The sequence below is a fragment of the Tuber melanosporum genome, assembly GCF_000151645.1.
Source record: "Tuber melanosporum whole genome shotgun sequence assembly, scaffold_39, strain Mel28".
NCBI classification, from domain to species: domain Eukaryota; kingdom Fungi; phylum Ascomycota; class Pezizomycetes; order Pezizales; family Tuberaceae; genus Tuber; species Tuber melanosporum.
Window position 1 is genome coordinate 476,572 of NW_003299074.1, and position 18,217 is coordinate 494,788.

Genomic DNA, 18,217 nt, shown 5'->3' on the forward strand with positions numbered 1-18,217 from the left:
TAGGGTCTCCCAGTATTTACACCTTTCAAGAATACCTGATGTTATGAGTTATAATCAGAGAGGTATGTAGTTGTATAATAAATAGATGCAGTCCATGAACACTCAGATATGGAATATAAATATCGAAGTGCCTCTCAAGCTTTAGATATCATCAAGCAATGAAGAAGAGAGCTTAACAATATAATATTGTTCTATGATTCTATCTTTACTGAATTTACTTCGCTCTTTGTAGTTATAAATGAAACGAGTGAATTTAAGCCTTCCTAGACAATCTCCATCTACCAAAATGAATCATGGTTGGCCCAGACAATTCAGAAATCTATCAGATAGCCACTGCCTAATAAGATCCTACTTCTACATGTAGCAGAGTTACTTGAAAGTCAATTATTAATGTCTATGATCAATATGACCTTCTAAGAATAGGCGAGAATATCAGAAAGAGGGTTGGACAATTGGTATTTTTTATTATTGATAATGCTAAGACTTACTTGCCCTTTAAGAGATGGCTCAGAAGGTATGAAATTACTCTTATAAAAATTCCTGTCAATTCAGTAGATCTCAATCCAATTGAACATGATTGGTCTTTAGTGAAAGATAAACTTTAGAAGTATTATTCTAAGCTATATTTCAAACAAAACAAGACCTTGAGTTTAACTATTAAAATATCTAGTGATCATTTGACTAAACTTCCTCTTTTACTCTAGCAGCAGGTTCAACACAATCCATATTCTACTTCTTTTTTGAATATTTAAAGAAGTATTTTCTCTTCTTTCATCTTCTACTCTGACTAGGAACTTCAGCTCTCCACATTGCATAGGTAAATATAATGATCCTATTCCATATGTAAGTTCTTCAACAGGTAATAATCTTACCTCTTGGATACCTTGATTGCGCAGATACTCTTTGTCATTATTATGTAATGATCCCTCTTTGGATAGTTAGTTCTTAGTGATGGGGAACGTTACTTTTCATTTTCTCTATCTTCTGCTGTATAATAGCTCTTAGGCCGCTGCCTATATTACGGATAGTATAAGACCCCTGTCTTCTACCTGTTATATCTATTATAATCTTTCTCTAAGTCTATCTTGTATAGAGTTTTCTTAGCATACTAATAATAAAGGTTGTAATAATAGTAAAGAATATAAAGTTGTTTTATATTTGTTAATGTAATAAGTAGGAAAAGTAAGTAGAAGTCAATCTAATTTTATCTAAACTTATACTACCAACACCCGTAAACGATGAGCCCCTGCCAGCACAGAGATGCTACTAATCGGTATACTACTAACTATAGACTTACTAAATCTATGGTCCTGTATCTACCATTCCCGAATCATTCCAGCACAGAACCTAATTACAAGACAATCAAACAATTTAGTACCCTCTCCAGTCCAAGTCCATACTCTCTCTGGTAGGAAGCTAACCACCACTAAGTGTAGCTGAAGTTGACCAAAAGACCAACCTGACCAGGTTCCTCATCTAAAAACATAAAACTACTACTATCCAGTTTAAATACCATCCCATAAAAACCTTCCTCTACAGTAGAAAACCAACCAACAACTTCATCCCCTCAGGCAGTACCAAGGCAGGAAGGAGGCGAGTAACATGTCCACCTCTCATGCCTGCATGCCAGGCCATCTACACTATGAATCCACTTTGCCAGTTATCTCTAAAGAGTGTACCAGTGAGGAGTACCTGTACCCGCTGCCTGTAAACCAAACATAAATAAACAAAAGAAATACTGGAAGGTAGTAGCAGACTGAAAGTGTACTTAGGACCTATCTCCCACCTGTGGTACCTTGCCTCCTTCTGCCTTACCCATAACCAACCTAAAGAAACAAAACAAACCACACAAAGTCCAGTATACAAGACCCAAACAAGTCCAACAGGGTGGTTACAACCAACTATCTGCAAAGTTGGTCATCAATCTGCCAGTCTGTCAAAAAGCTTTACAGCACTCAGCAGCTTTACCTAACTGCCCAAACTGGGTTGAAAATACATAATTAGACCCTGACTAACCTGACATGAGCCTGACCGGTACTTGCAGGTACCTCTCTTCTTCCAATCTGCCTCCCACTACCTCTACACACCAGACGCCACAGGACCCATCATGGCCCCTCAGCCTCTAGGACAGATCAACTATCTGACAGCCACAAGACAGCTAATACCTGACTCCATTAGGCAGCTACTGGTCTTGGCCACACTAACAGAGCCTCATCCCCTGATACCATATAGCTGAGAGGGACCAACCAGTGACAGCTGAGAGTTACTAAGAGGACAATACCAATACGCGAAGGTACCGGCACCAGCCACAACATCCAATCCAGATGAAGTGAAGTCTAGCTGAGCTGGGAACTGTCATGCAAGACTGTCTAAGGACAGTGCTACAGGTCCAGTAAAAAGCCCATATCAAATAGCGGGGAAGAGGCATCTCCAACCAATGTGATAGGAAGGGGAAGAGTGAATGAACAGAAGTAGACAAACAGAAGGTAGGTACCACTTGTAATGGGTGAAGTCGCCAACCATAATCCACAACTGAACTATGCACACACACAGACAATATGAGTATCTTGTAGCCAGTTGTCCCACACCATTCCAGACAACTGTAAAAGCTGTACCTGGGGGTAAAAATATTTTAGGATCAAAGCCATCTCCATCAAGGCAAGGAGGAGACACCTGACTGAATTACTGTAAATGCTATAAGAACAAAAACTCCAATGAAACGGTGAAAAACAACATTGTAGAATTCCAACCGTAGAAATGAAAGTGTAATGAGGAGAGGCTGGGCTGGCACTGCCCTGCTACCTGAGAAATGATGCAGCCGGTACAATGTGTACTATGTGTGATGAAACTTAGGAAAGTCATCAGTCTATTCTAAGGGTATTTTGTATTGTGAGAACTAAGGACTGCGTTAAAATCCAACAAATATGAGCTGGCTCAAAGAACGCCACGGGTGATGCCCTCAAAGACAATGTTCTTTCCCTCTAATTGAACGTAAAACCTGTGAGTAGACGATTGTCAGGAAGTGGAAGAAACTTTGCAGAGAGGGACTGGTTAGCAACCACGCCGAAGTGCTCTAAGTGACAGTATTATGAGATAATTATCAAGCAATGAAATAAGACAGAATGAAGTAGACAAGTCCTCAACCACACAACAATCCATGATCATCAGAATACTGGATGAACTGAGATAACTGCACGGCAAAAAGAATTATTACGGGTACAAAAGCTTACCAGTGAGGCGGAGTGAAGGCAAGGACGAGGAAAGTACTTAGAATAAAGTGTGAAGAGCCAATCCTCCTCAGCCGTAGCAGCCTTCTTATTTAGTGCTCTTTCCACACCAAGTCATGTGACACAAATTGGTCATATGTGCTAAACCAAATCATAACAAACTAGTCATCTGACTAAAGTAGTCACATACTCAAATCCCATGACCTTGTAGCAAGGTCATATGCGAAAACTTATAAACTAATCCTAACGCAATAAATAAGTTATATGATTCCAAGTGGTCACATACATGAAACCCATGACCTCATAGTGAGGTTATGTGCAAAACAAAAATCATACACGTAAGGCATACCAGCAAGACACACTTGTCAAGTGCGCAACCTATGACTTATAAGCAAGTCATGTACAAAACATAATAAGTCATGACCAAAATGACTCATATGTGAAAAACAATAACATACCTATATCTGATACTTATGAGTCAGGTGAAAACCTTTTCCTTGCTAAAACATATTCTTGATATTACCTCTTCTTCTCCAAAGCCTGTGTGCCATCAGGCGATTTCTCCAAGCTTTAATAGTTCCCGTGCAGCCATGGGTATGGATCTCCGCAGCCAATTGAACTTGTTGTCTGCAGTCCTCCATCTTATCCTCACTGTTTCGAGTTTGAGGTTTACCATTTCGATCATGTGTCGCTGATTGTTGTTCATTTGTTTCAGCTCTACTATCTTTTTTTTGTTTGCCAAAATTGTGGCCTCGTGTTAGGTGGAGATAAGCTGATAATTTTCAGTATTGTTTAGGCCAACTAAAATTCATTTCTCTAGAGGAAGATTGACTAGGAAGGTTTGGACTTCACTTATTTCATTTGTGACTACTAAGAGTGAAGTAAAATATGTAAATTAGAATGAATCTTAAAGATAATATTATATTATTAAGTTCTCTTCTCCATTGCTTGATGATGTCTAAAGAAGGGGAGGTACTTCAATATATATATATATATATGTCTACGTGTTCGCAAACTACACCTATTTATTATACAACCCTATACCTCTCTGATTATAACTGGCAATGTTGCATATTCTTAAAAGATGTAAACACTAAGTGACCATGAAAATTACTACACCCTCTTTGGTAATTACGATATCACTAACTGGGAACCATACTCTTCTCAATAGTAATTATCTGATCATTAGAGTCTTTAGACTTATGGCCTAGTCCTCAAGTTGAACTGAGTTGACTACAGTTGTCTTTGTCATTGATGAAATAATCAGTTTCATCTGTGGGTTGTATCTGCAAAGGTAGTTGAAATTGCAACCTTTCTTGGTCGCAAGACTTCAAACCTTTATAAATCCTTATCTAACCCATAGATATCTTCGAGAGGACTTCGTACTAGTTCACAGGAAGCTATTCTACAAGGTTGACAAATAATCCCTAGATTGGCAACCCTTGATTGCTCTCGGTAGCAGGGTTCCAATAGCTGTTGTTGTTTTGGGAATTATCACTACTGCTATAACATGTTTTGAAACCTAGTTCTAACCCTTTGTTAAGCCCATGGACTTCTATGGTAGTGTCCCTTAGAGTTCTAGACTCTTCTGATCATTGTAGGGTGGATGCTAATGTATTGGTCTCTCATTGAGATTCTTTATTATTCGATACTATCTCTTAGTAAGAAAACGTCGTGTTTCTTATAGCCTATTCCAAAAGCTTTACATTTTTGAAGCCTAGTAACTCTCTGAGTAGTTAAATGACTTACTCCGTTCCACTTCCCAGACCTTACCAAGGGTCCTTGTACATATAATCTGTACGCAGAATCCGATCGGATGAACAGTGGCAACCTATACTATGTCATTCTGATATTTTCAATTTTGTAGCATGATAGTCACAGGACACAATGGAGATTGATATGTATGATGACATGCAAGCCCCGTTACAAGGTCAGAGTGGGGTGTTGGAGACTAGGGAATCCGATTCTAAGTGGGATTATACTACTTAGGGTGATTCATAGATATTAGATCCCAGTATCCCTAACATGAGCTCCCTCCTCTTAAGGCTTCACTCCAAATGCCTTTTACGTACATATAAAATAAATTACAAGTTTTAAAATTAAATTAAAACTATCAATCATTAAACTTCAAATATTAGCTCCTTTAGGACCCGATGAGATTAGGGTGAAAAACCTTCCATGTTTACTTGTCCACAATAGGAAAACCTTTACTTCATCGTTTTTCCTCTTCCTGTTATGGCATTTCCTGATTATTACAGTGGAATTATGCTACCATTTCCCTTGCATTATCCATGCCTGAGGCAGGTTTCCAGGTCTTCTCATCTTTGAAACAACCATGCTATTTGATAAAGTACTATAGTTTACATACCTCCTGGTAGCAATCGTGTATTCTCTTTTGATAAAAATATATCTCACTTCTTACAATTTTCTCTATCTTCCTTTGTAAGTTGCCTTCAATTCCTCGAGCTTTCTGGAAGGTTGTTGTAGATCTACGTATATCGACTCTCCGTACAGTTCTAACAGAGACACATAGAATACTGGGTGCATATTCCATTGATCTGAAACATTGAGTTTATAGGTACCATTTCCTCAATTTCCAAGATCACGAATTGTCCATATACTTTTGGACTGAGTTTCTTTAACTTCTAATGTGTAGAAATATTCTTTGCATTTAACATTACTTTGTTGCCAATTTTGAAGTCAGGTTATTGCTTTGCCTTCCTATCATAGCATTTGGCCATGGCTTCACATGTTTGTAGGAGTAACTACCTTGCTTCCTCGTGGATCGTTTTTATCCAGTTTGTATGAGGTATAGCTCCTGGATCTTGCGCCTTGCATTATTTCATATATGCACTTTGTGGATTAAATCTATAGTTTGTATAGAAAGTTGTCAATCCATGTACATTAGTTTTCAAGTTATTGTAGACATATTTAGCTAGGGATAGTAATTGGTACCAGTTATCTTGATTATAGTTGATGAAACCTCAAAAGTAATCTTCAAGCACTTGGTTCATTTGCTCAATTTGTCCATCTGTTTCTGAGTCGTATGCTATAGACATTCTCCTTTTTATGATTACTGTTTTGCAGAAGGATTTCTAAAATTCTCCAGTAAACTTTGAGTTTATATCTGAGACAATTTCTGTTGGTAAGCTATGTAGCTTCCATATTTTCTTTATAAAAGGTATAGCCACGTCCTTTGCGGTGGCTGTCCCTTCTAATCCAACAAAGTGAGCTATTTTTGTAAACCAGTCAACTACTACCATAATTTGCATGCAACCTTGACCTAGGGGTAACCGCATAATAAAGCCTACAGAAATTGATGCCCATGCTGCATACAGTATTGACAGCAGTTCTAGCAAACCATATATCACGTGTTGTTGGAATGTATTGTGTTGACAATTATCACACGACCATTAGTAATTGTTTACCCAATATATCTGGCCTTTCCAATCCAAGTCTCTCATAATTATCTCCAGAGTTTTTCCTTGTCAGAAGTGTCCTGCTATTTTAGTGTCATGACATTCTTTATTTATTATTGTATAAAGGTCCAGGTTTTTTGGTATAAATTGTCTTTACTTATAGTAAAGCAACTCATCAGATAGGGTCCGTCTTTCAAGAATAGTTTGCCATTGTCTTGTAGTTCTTTCAACTCATTTTATCTTTTAAACTATTCTCCGTGCTCCGGAATGGCTTTTAGAATTTGCTCCAAGAATTTCAGATTAAATTTCTTCAATTTCTTGTGGGCTACTATAGTGCTAGGTATGAGGGTTGGCTCAGGCATTTCGGGCTGTATTATACCCTGTATGTTCCGGTTTATTGATGTATGTAACCTTGTTGCGATATCTTTACTGCTGAATCTTAATGTACTACTTTTAGTATCTCTAGGTTGTCTATTTCCATCATATCCGCAGTGTTAATTTTTTCTACCACTAACTAGACAATTGGATCGCCGGCTTTAATGTGATAATCCGTGTCTTACTAGTTGAATAGTAAAACCTTTAGTTCTCGGGTATAATCAGCATCGATTACACTGGTGCTGGTAGAGATACAGCTTTTGACTGCTAATCTGCTTCTCAGAGCAATTCCCTCATAAGTTCTAACTGCTAGCTAGATTGTAATACCAGTTCCAACAATTAACTGTCCCTGTGCTGGGCTTATATCTTCCTACATGGCGTAAACATTGAAGCTTACTGCTATTCTTGAACCTTTGGTTGATAACCTTGCTCTTATGTATAAGCATTTTACTCGAATCACATAGTTCGAGTCATTCCAATTTTGTAACGTGTTCGCAAGGTGCTAATCACGTTAACGGTAATGGATACGATAGTTGGCAGGTGGCCTGCTCTTCCAGAGAGGAGGCGAGAGCTGAGAACTAAAGGAGGCTTCGAGGGCGTACTGAGGAACCAAGAAGTAACCGTTCAACCAAGTATATTGAAATACTGTCTGTCGAAGTCTGCCTTTTCTATCGTAGAAACAGGCGGTCTTTAAATACACAATTCTGTTCATGTCTAGCATGAACGAAACTAATCAAGGGTATCCATTGATACTCTTTGGTAAAACTCTTTAAGTATCAAAGCGATACTTAAAACAAAACATAAAACAAAACCAAGTATCAAACGATTCTTAAAACAAACCAAGTATCAAAGCGATACTTAAAATAAAACCAAGAATCAAAGCGAAACTTAAAACAAAACCAAGTATCAAAGCGATACTTAAAATAAAACCAAGTATCAAACGAAACTTAAAACAAACCAAGTACCAAAGCGATACTTAAAACAAAACATAAAACAAAACATAAAACAAAACCAATAACCAAGTACCCGTACCGGTTACATTCCCCAAAACAAAACAACTGTTTAAACAAACAAAACCTAATAATCATCAAAGGCGGATTCCGAGAAACTCAACGCTTCAGTTTCCGCCAAAAACTCTTCATCATTGGTATCACACCAAGGACAAGAGGAAACTCTAAGGAAACACTTAGACTCGAAGAAATCTAAATCACAGTAGTCACGAATACCAGATTCGTGCTGTACGTCAATCCAAGCATGATCACAATCAGGACAGTAGTCAATCCAGAGGATTTCGAAGTAGTCTTCAAGTTGGATAGCATCGCGGTTCAACAACAGTCCAACAACCTGTTGTCGCTGCCTCACATTGAGCTCCACATAGTTTGACATCGTTATGGTATTCGGATGGTGATTGGTGACTAGATAAAGTTGTCGAGAGCCTGCTCCATAGCTTGATTCTCCTCATCGCTACTTTCGAACTCTGACTCAAAGTGTGGTGCCCAAAATCCATCTCTAGTTTCGAGTTCTGCGTGCCATCGCTCAGTTTCTGGTATTGTAGGTGTCCAGCACATGGTGATATAATTGATTGTTGGGGGGAGGGATTCATTTGGCATGTTGTCTTTCCACCATCCGTTTACCATATCCATAGCGTGCTCAAGTCCTTCCAGTGGTTCCCAACTGTTTTCGCTCGTCGGATATCCTTTCCATTTGACTAGGAATTGATCATTTCCGTGCCAAAGGCGATGGTCTCTGATCTCTTCAACTTCCCATTCATCCTTTTTCTTGATGATGATAGGTGCAGGCCGAGAGTGGGTTCTTCCAGGAAACTTGGAGTCGTCATTGGGATGGAATCGTTTGACAGCTGAGGCATGGAAGACTGCAGTATTGCGGCGGTACATGCGTCCATCCATCTGGACAGTGTAATTCTCTGTATGCTCGTCAAAGGATATGACTTTGAAGGGTCCTCGCCATCGGGGTTGTAGTTTCTTGCTGCGTCCGACATTGGTAATAAACATGTTACCGTGTACCATGAGCATGTCTCCTGGTGAGATGGGAACATGTTTGCGACGTCGTTTCTGGGCAGTAGTGGTGCTTCGGAATCGGGCAGCCTTAACAGCTTGGAAGGCATCGTTCCGAATTGCTTGGTGGCGGTTTAGATGGTCATCGGAGGCAGGGACTGAGGAGTTCTTGAATAGAGTTGTAGGTAGGAGAGGGTATTGGCGGCCAAAGACTGCCTTATATGGTGACATTCCCAGGGTATCTGAAAATCCGGCATTGATATATGCGGCTAGTTCAAATAGGGCTGGTTCCCAGTTGGTTTGTCGTTCATTGATCATGTTCCTAATCCCGGTCTTGACCTCGCGGATTTTTCGTTCTACTTGGCCATTAGTCTCATGGTGTCCTGGGGCAGCCAGAATGTGGTTTATTCCGAGAGAGGTTAGAGGTTTGCTTCCAGAATCTGGCGGTAAAGCGGGGATCAGCATCACTGACAATAGATAAGGGGAACCCGTGGGGGGTAAATAAGTGTCGTTGTAGGTTATTCCAGGTGTCTTTGGAAGAGTCGGTAACTTTCATTGGTATTAACCAGGTGTATCCAGAGAATCGATCCACAGCTACCAATATGGTGTCATATCCGGCGGACTTGTTGAATGGTCCTGCGAAATCGATGGCATAGGATTCAAATATTTCACATGGTAGTTGGAGGGTCTGAGCTTTCCCTTCAGGAAGTTGTGTTCGCTCCTTATTTGCCTGGAAGAGTTCGCATTGCCTGGCAAAATCGCGGAAGTCCTTTCGCATTTCAGGCCAGTAGACATATTCTGAGGCATATTGGAGGTTGCGATCTGCACTATGGTATCCTTTGTTGTGAATCTCGGATATGACATATTCTCTAATCGTCATTCCGTTGAACATATGGCCTTTTGGTACGTATAGGCAATGTTCTCCATAACGGGTGCTGGTAAAGACCATTCCATTGGATATGTTGTAGGGGGCGAGGTCTCCATGCCTGGAGGCATCCATGGCTTTGAAGTAAATCGGGTCATGGCGGTATCCTGCTATCATTTGGCTTCGGAAAGAGGAGGTTAATTCTTCTGTGGTTGATCTAACATCTCGTTCATCCTCGATTAGGGATCCTCTTGTTGGTTCGATAGGGGCTTCCTGTTCCTCAAAGGTTTCGTAGAGTTGACGCCGATGCTCGGGAATAGTAGGGGGTATGACCGAGACAATGGTTTCATTGTTGTATACCCGTAAGGGTCCACCATATAGTGGTCGTGAATCGATCATGGGAGGAGAGGATGGCGGGGCTGACTGTGGGGGTTGTAAATACGACATTGCATCCACGTAGGCTGCTGCTTGTTCGAGTTCTTCAAGGCCTTGGTATCGCGTTGGAGCAGGATTAAGGACATGAGGGTGTTGGGTTGGCTCATTTCCATCGATCCTTTCTTCTTCTCCTTCTGCGGTATCGAAGCTGGTGTCTTTGGAATCATCAGCAGGCATATAGTACGGTCGCTGGTATCTGTTGCCGAACTTGATCTCAGTTTGGTGAAAAGGGCAGGTGTCGTGATAACAGTGGGACCAGTGGGTTCTGCTTTGTTCAAGTTCGTGAGGAGGTGTGCTACGGAGCGTGCAATTGTCTTTCCATTCTTCATTAATGTCCTTTCCTCGTTCTGTTCCGGCAGCACTGTACATGGTGTAAGAGAAATGATTGGAGGGAGCGGCAGAGCTGGCGGTAGCCATTGACGGTTCTTGTTCATAGGAGGTGTCGTCAGGGCTGTCCTCGCTTTGTCTTGTGTGGTCGTGAACAAGAGGAGGGTTTGCAAGGTCTTGATTCTCGTATAGGCGAGAGAGAGCATCGGCTAAATAGTTCGTTCTTCCAGGGGTATAGATGATTTTTGCATCGTATTTGCTGATCTCGCCTATCCATCTTGTTCTTCTTCTTCCCGGTATCTTTTCTGTTTTAAGATTAGTGAGCGGTTGGTGGTCGGTAACAATAGTGAAGGTATTGCCCATCAGGATGTGATTGAAAGCGGCGAGAGCATCAATCACAGCAAGGGCTTCCTTGTCTGTTGTTCCATAGTTCATCTGTGAGTTGGTGAACTTTCTGCTGTGTAATGCCGCCGGCCTTGCCGTTTCATGGGAGGCCCCTTGCCCAACCCATGCTCCAACTCCAACATCCGATGCATCAGTAATCAACCATATCGGTTCTGGTTTACTATAGTCGATAGGTTGAATAACGTTGGCGTTTTTAATCAAATCCTTGATGTTGGTAAAGGCTTGGTCATGAGTGTGGGTCCAGGCAAATTCTGCGTTGCCGGTAAGGTCTGTGAGCGGCGCTGTCACAGTGGCGTGGTGTGGGAGGAACTGGGAAATGTAGTTGACTAGTCCTAGGAATCGCATGAGTTCTTTTTGATTCTGGGGTGTTGACCATTCCGTTAAACAGGCTATTTTTCCTGGGGCTGCGTGTATTCCTTCATTATCTATAACATGTCCTAGGATATCGAGTTTATCGGCAAATAGGATTGATTTGTTTCTGCTAGCATAAAATTTAGCTTCCCTAAGTTTGGTACAAACCAAACCTATATAGTAGGCGTGTTCTGTTATGGTGTTCGAGAAAATGAGAATATCATCAATGGTAGACCCAAACGAAATGGTGGAGGTATTCGCTTAGGAGGTTTTCCATAATTCGCATAAAGGTGGCAGGCGCATTCATATCACCTTGTAACATAACTCAGCTAATGAAACTTCCGAAGGGTGTTTTGAAACTGTTGTATCGTTCGCTTTCTGGGTCTAACCTTGTTTGGAAGTAGGTATCGCTTAGGTCAATCTTACTTCGGAATCTAGCCCGTCCAACTGCATTTAGTATCTGGGTTTGGTTTGGGATAGCGGAGCTGTCCATAACCGTATTTTCATTCCGTAGTTTGAGATCAACCAAGGGGCGGATTCTTTTGCCATCTGCTTTGGGTTGAACAAACATAGGAGCGGCACCAGGGGCTTCTGCCCGGTAGATGACTCCTCTTCTTTGTTGTTGGTTGATCCAATCACAAAGTGGGCTTTTGTATGCATCAGGAATAGAGTAGGTGGGTTGGTTCTTGAGATTGGAAGGGTCTCGGAGGCGGATGTGGTGATTCACTTCTCTCATAGGTGGTAGTTCTTCGGGTATTTGGTCAGGGAAAACATCAGAATACTCATCCAATAGTCGTAGGGCAGTTGTTTCACAGACTGCAGCTCGGTATTCTCCGCTTGTTGGCTTGCATGAGACTCTGACCTTCTGATCTGGGAAATCGATAGTTGATTCCCCACACCTGATTATAGCTTTGTGACGAGTCAGTGACGTTTCAGGAAGGGCATGCCTATTAGGGCATCGTATTTGTCTAAATTTCAAACCAGCATTTCCTGGGGGGGTAGGACTGCAGAACCAAGTCGAATGGTCGCACTACAGGTTTTATGGCTTGTGGATCGTGATCCTTTTACTGCCATATTGACTGGTATGGGTTGGTTAAGGTCTCGGGTAGGGAGTCCATGGACAGAGACAAAGGCATTACTGATCATATCTCTTCCGATTGCACCAGTGTCGAATAGGACTTGAGCCTTTTTGCCGTTGATCAGGATATTTCCTTCTAGAGCAGTGTGTGTTTTGAATGTAGCTGGAGGTCGAACACTGTTGCATTCCACATCGATGTACCCAATGTGGATCTCTTCATATTCACTGGATGGAGCGTAATCGCTTTCAATATTGTTGGCCGACGCCTCCTTTTTTATAGCCTTTCCTTTTCCTTTCTTCGCAGGACAGCTCTTTGCCATGTGTCCTGTTTTTCCACATTCAAAGCATTCTCCCTTTTGCCGTCTCGATTCTTTGGAGGATTTCTTCTTCTTGAAAACTCGAGGGGTATCGTCTTCAGAGTTGCTGGAGGCTTTGTGTCGTGGCTGGCTGTTCCTATTAGAGGATGTCTGTGTTTTGTAGGCCTTGGTCTCATGGAGAATGGCGTCCTTTCGTTCTGCTCTAGCAATTATTACTGCAATATCATCGCCGTCTTCCTCGAGTGGTTCTACCTCTCGCCGGAGGGTAGGGTGCATAGTGTCGTAGAATCGTCGCTTCAGGATGTATTTGGAGATACTTCCTCTCTCCATTCGATCCTTATACATTATTAGGTCAGTGGCCACATCGGTGATTCGCTTGACATGTGTTCCGTTAACTTGCTGGAGCTGGTTAAATTTGTTGTATAGGAGGTCGTTGGTTATAGAGGATTGGAATCGTCCTTTCAAGTAATTGAGAACTGTAGATCCTCTTAATCTTACATTCCCGCCGAAGTCCTTATAGCATTGGTGGTATGCGTCGGTTCCCTTTCCTTCACAGAATGATCCAATGATAAGTCCGGTTGTAGGGTCTTCCACATCTTTTCCTTGTAAGAGTAGGAAGTGTGAGAGTTCTGTGGCCCATCGTTCAAAAGCTTCAGGTTTGAGGTCTTTCCCTTCGCCTGTGAATTTCGCTGGGAGGTGAAGTTTAAACTTAGGGGGTTCAAATGCTGCGGGTACCTCCTCTTCTTCAGGTCTTGCCCGAGATTTCCCTCCTCCAGAAGGCCCTCCTCCTGTGCTAGCCATATCTGAATCGCTACTAGATTCGGGGTCGTTTGGGAGTTCGAAGGAAGGCTTCTTTGCTGGAGTAGAAGGGAAGTCTCCTGGAGGTTGTGTATCTTCCGTGTTTGCCGGATCGCCGGGCTCTTTAGCAGAGCGCCGGGGTTGTTTCTTCCTAGTAAGGTCTTGCCGTGGGATTTGCTTCCCACTTCTGGTCGTTAAAGACTCTATCTTGGGTTTGAGATGAAGCCGAATATACTGAAATTCTGCCGCTTCTCTCCGCTAGCATTCTGAGGTGGATACCGATAGGTTGATCAGGCCTAAATCCGGGGACAGGTTCTTAACCACTTGCTGAGGTTAAAAAAATGTAACGTGTTCGCAAGGTGCTAATCACGTTAACGGTAATGGATACGATAGTTGGCAGGTGGCCTGCTCTTCCAGAGAGGAGGCGAGAGCTGAGAACTAAAGGAGGCTTCGAGGGCGTACTGAGGAACCAAGAAGTAACCGTTCAACCAAGTATATTGAAATACTGTCTGTCGAAGTCTGCCTTTTCTATCGTAGAAACAGGCGGTCTTTAAATACACAATTCTGTTCATGTCTAGCATGAACGAAACTAATCAAGGGTATCAATTGATACTCTTTGGTAAAACTCTTTAAGTATCAAAGCGATACTTAAAACAAAACATAAAACAAAACCAAGTATCAAAGCGATACTTAAAACAAAACCAAGTATCAAAGCGATACTTAAAATAAAACCAAGTATCAAAGCGATACTTAAAACAAAACCAAGTATCAAAGCGATACTTAAAATAAAACCAAGTATCAAACGATACTTAAAACAAACCAAGTATCAAAGCGATACTTAAAACAAAACATAAAACAAAACCAAGTATCAAACGATACTTAAAACAAACCAAGTATCAAAGCGATACTTAAAACAAAAACATAAAACAAAACCGATAACCAAGTACCCGTACCGGTTACAAATTTACTGTTTCTAGTATATTTCCTGTGCTTATATTATCTGCTGTGCTGCTTGTTATCGGGCATATTTGAATTTTCCCTTCTACAGTTCTTGCTACTGAACTGATTTTGAAATGTTCAGGTTTCAATATCTCTTGTTCACGATATGCAGCTTCCTCCTCAGAATAGTACTCCGGCTATTAACCAAGTGTATCAGGTTTGCCTCCTCTTGTAACTAGGTAGTAAACAATCTTGAAGTTGTAATTTACTAATATCTGTACCTAACAGATTTGGCAACCACTCCAGACCTTCATGATAAGGAAATATTGAAGGTTTTGGTGATCGGTGTATACAGTTATTGGTTGTTCAGTTCTATCCAGGTATTGGCACCATTGTTTAAATACTTCCAATATCGGTAACAGTCCTTTGTCATGGATTTTCTAATTCTGCTTCCTGGATTGTAGTTAATGGGAGTGACAAGCTACAGGATGTAGTTTTTTCTCCACAAATTGGGAGAGAATGCAGCCTAAAGTGAAGTCGTTAGCATCTGTTTCCACCAGTATTTCTCTTCCTGGGAAGAAGTGGTGTAAAATTGCGGCCTCAGTAAACTTTCTCTTAAGCTCCAGAGAGGCCTTTTCCTGTTCTGGGCCCTACCAGAACTTTATGAGATCACCCTTCAATGTTTCTGTAATTGGAACGTAAGTTTTTGAAAAGTTTTCTATAAAACGCGGGTAGAAGTTTGCAAATCCTTAGAATATTTGAACCTCCTTGACTAATACAGGTGATTTCCAGTTTAATACAGAATCCACCTTTTGGGTACTCATAGATACCCTATCGATGCCTATCATGTAGCTTAAGAGTTCCACCTCTTTAACGTGGAAGAAGGATTTCTTTATTGAAATCGCAAGATGAAAATCTGACAATTTTTACAATACTTTTATTACTAGCTCTATATATTACTTCTTACTTTTAGAATAGATGAGAATGCCATCCAAATAACATACAACTCCTTGGTTTAGAAATGCCTGAAGGAACTTAATCATCAGGTCATGAAATATAGCTAGAGCATTGGCTTATCTGAAAGGCATTACTTTAAATGCATAATTTCTATAATGTGATCAGAAGGCTGTTTTCCATTCATCCCCTTCCTTGATTCAGATGAGATTGTAACAATTTTTTAAATTAATATTAGAAAAGATGCTAGCTCCTGCGACCTGATTAGGTAATTCCGACATTAGTGGTAGTGAATACTTATTCAGGATAGTTATCTTGTTTAGATTTTGGTAGTCCACTACTAGTCATAGTCTTCTATCTGCTTTTGGTATAAAGAGGATTGAAGTACCAAAAGGATATTGTCTTCCCGGGATCTTTCCTTGTCATAGCGTATCGTCAAGGTATTCCTGTAACAACTCAAGTCGTTTATTAGACAGAGAATAATTGGGTCCCCAAGAGGGTTTTGTTCTGCTGACTAATTTAATTTCCTGAACAAAGATTCTCCTAGGTGCCAGTTTTGTTACCGTTTACAGGAGAAATAGCTTTTTGAATTTCCACTAGTATTTTGGGAGAGAATTGAAGTTGATCTGGTTATCATCTTCTATATTTCCAATTCTTCCTACTTGGATAGTATTTTCATTCCAAGCAACTGTTTCGTCGTATTCATACATATCTGTGAGTCCTTCATTTTCTTCTACCATACAAGATTTAAAATTAGGATCTTTGAATTCCAACTTTGTATGTTCTCCAATATTGGATAACAGTTGTTCTGAATGCTACCACTTAAAAGAGATTATCATCCTGTAATTTCCTACCACTGCGATTTCACATGCAACTGCAGAGATTTTTTTTTTTCGTCCTATTTCTAACCAAATAGGATGTATGTAAAACTTTCCCCCCAATGGAGCTGATACTCCATCAAAGCCTTGAATATTGTCGAGATTTGGTATCTCTGTAAATAGGATATATGGTTCTTTTACGGGTTCTTTATTGATTAGAAACATGGTGGATCCAGAAACCAAAAGGACTGGTATTTTGTAGCACTGACAATTTGAGTTTATAATGTGAATATAAGCATGTCCCTCAGGACAGTTATATCTTATAGGTTTTGATAAGCTAAAAGCACGTTTCTTGGAGTTAGGTATGGAGTCATCATTCTCTTATTTTAATATGTCTGAGGTTCTGATAACAACTGGAATAGTTGTTACTGTGTCTGCGCAGTTTCGAGCACTTATTTCTCCTCAGACAAACTTGTTTTATTTGTGTATATTGGGCAGCATGATACTAGCTGTCTTTACCACCTGCCAATGGGTTTCCATACCTTCCACTTTTACTACCTCTTGAACCAATTTAGGGGGTCTCTGCCATCCTCTAGATATCATGGAAACAAAAGCCAAGTGCATAGAACTGGTTGGCTGTCTCTTCAATAACCTTCCTGGGCTTATTCTCCACCGTCCCTTAATTTTAGACAGTGTTCTCACTTTAATAGGTTCAATTCGGTACTAGCGCAGCACCTAAGAAGTAGTAACTTAAGGCTATGTCTAAAGCTCTTGTACCTATTTGTTGTATAGATCAAAGATGTGCTTCACTTTTTTTCTAGATCCTTCATCTCAGCCCTACTATCCCTTCCTCCATTACCTTTAATGTTGTCTGTTTCCTGTCTAGGTTTTGGTTCTTAATGGAGACCTTTCTGTTTCCAAATTACGTACCTGACAACCTGAGCGGACATGCACCAGGTCATTAGGGACAAGTTTACAATACTCTCTTGGGAAGCATAGAGGCGCCGCCAATGCATACATTGCTCATTATTAATCCTCTTGACTTTGTGGCAAGGACGTATATACTCACGGTCAGCTCATCATTGCAAGTTTAATTCCTTCACTTCATCATTCTCTTTTGAAGTTGATTTCGACTCATAGATAGTATGTCTACCTTGACTACCTGAACACCGTCGTTGTTGGTACCAAAGAAATGACCTAAGTCATTTCTTCATCATTGCCTAGTTCTCACAGCTTGTTGACTCTCAGAATTGCAGCAGTAGAAATCTTTCTGAATCGGTAGAATATGGTTGCCATTCTGGGCCATGGTGTCTTGAATGGGTGGTTGTCTGCCCTTGTTCAAGACACCTGAATTTGTCCCCAGCAGGTTTTGTACTGGTAGTTTTTCTTTCTGCAACGAGGGCAATAACCTTTCCACTTTCTTTCATCAATTATGGACTGGGGTATTCCTCCATGAGCCGTTTTGAAGTTTGTATATGTCAACTTCATAGTCCTGGTAGATCTCTTTGCTGGTTTCTTGGGTTCTGGTTCCTACTTCCTCTTTTTGGAGGGTCCACCTCTCTTTATAAGTGTTTCTCCCTTTTTACCTTTCGTTGATTCTTGTCTGCAGGTTTTTTGTCTAAGAATGTTTTTACAGGTTTTCACTTATCCTGATCTAGATAGTCCTGTTCATGCTATTCAACCTTTTCTCTTCCTAGTTCCTATACTACCTTTTTCCATTCTCCGTTAGTATCATATTTATTCAGGGAAAGTTGCTATCTAATATTTGAGGAAAACCTTCTATTGCATGCCATACATCAAGCTGGTCCTGTTAGTCAAGCCTGGATATTCAGATTATACATTTTTCCAAAAAACATCTAAATGTCGTTTTTATACTCAACTAATTCTATATCCT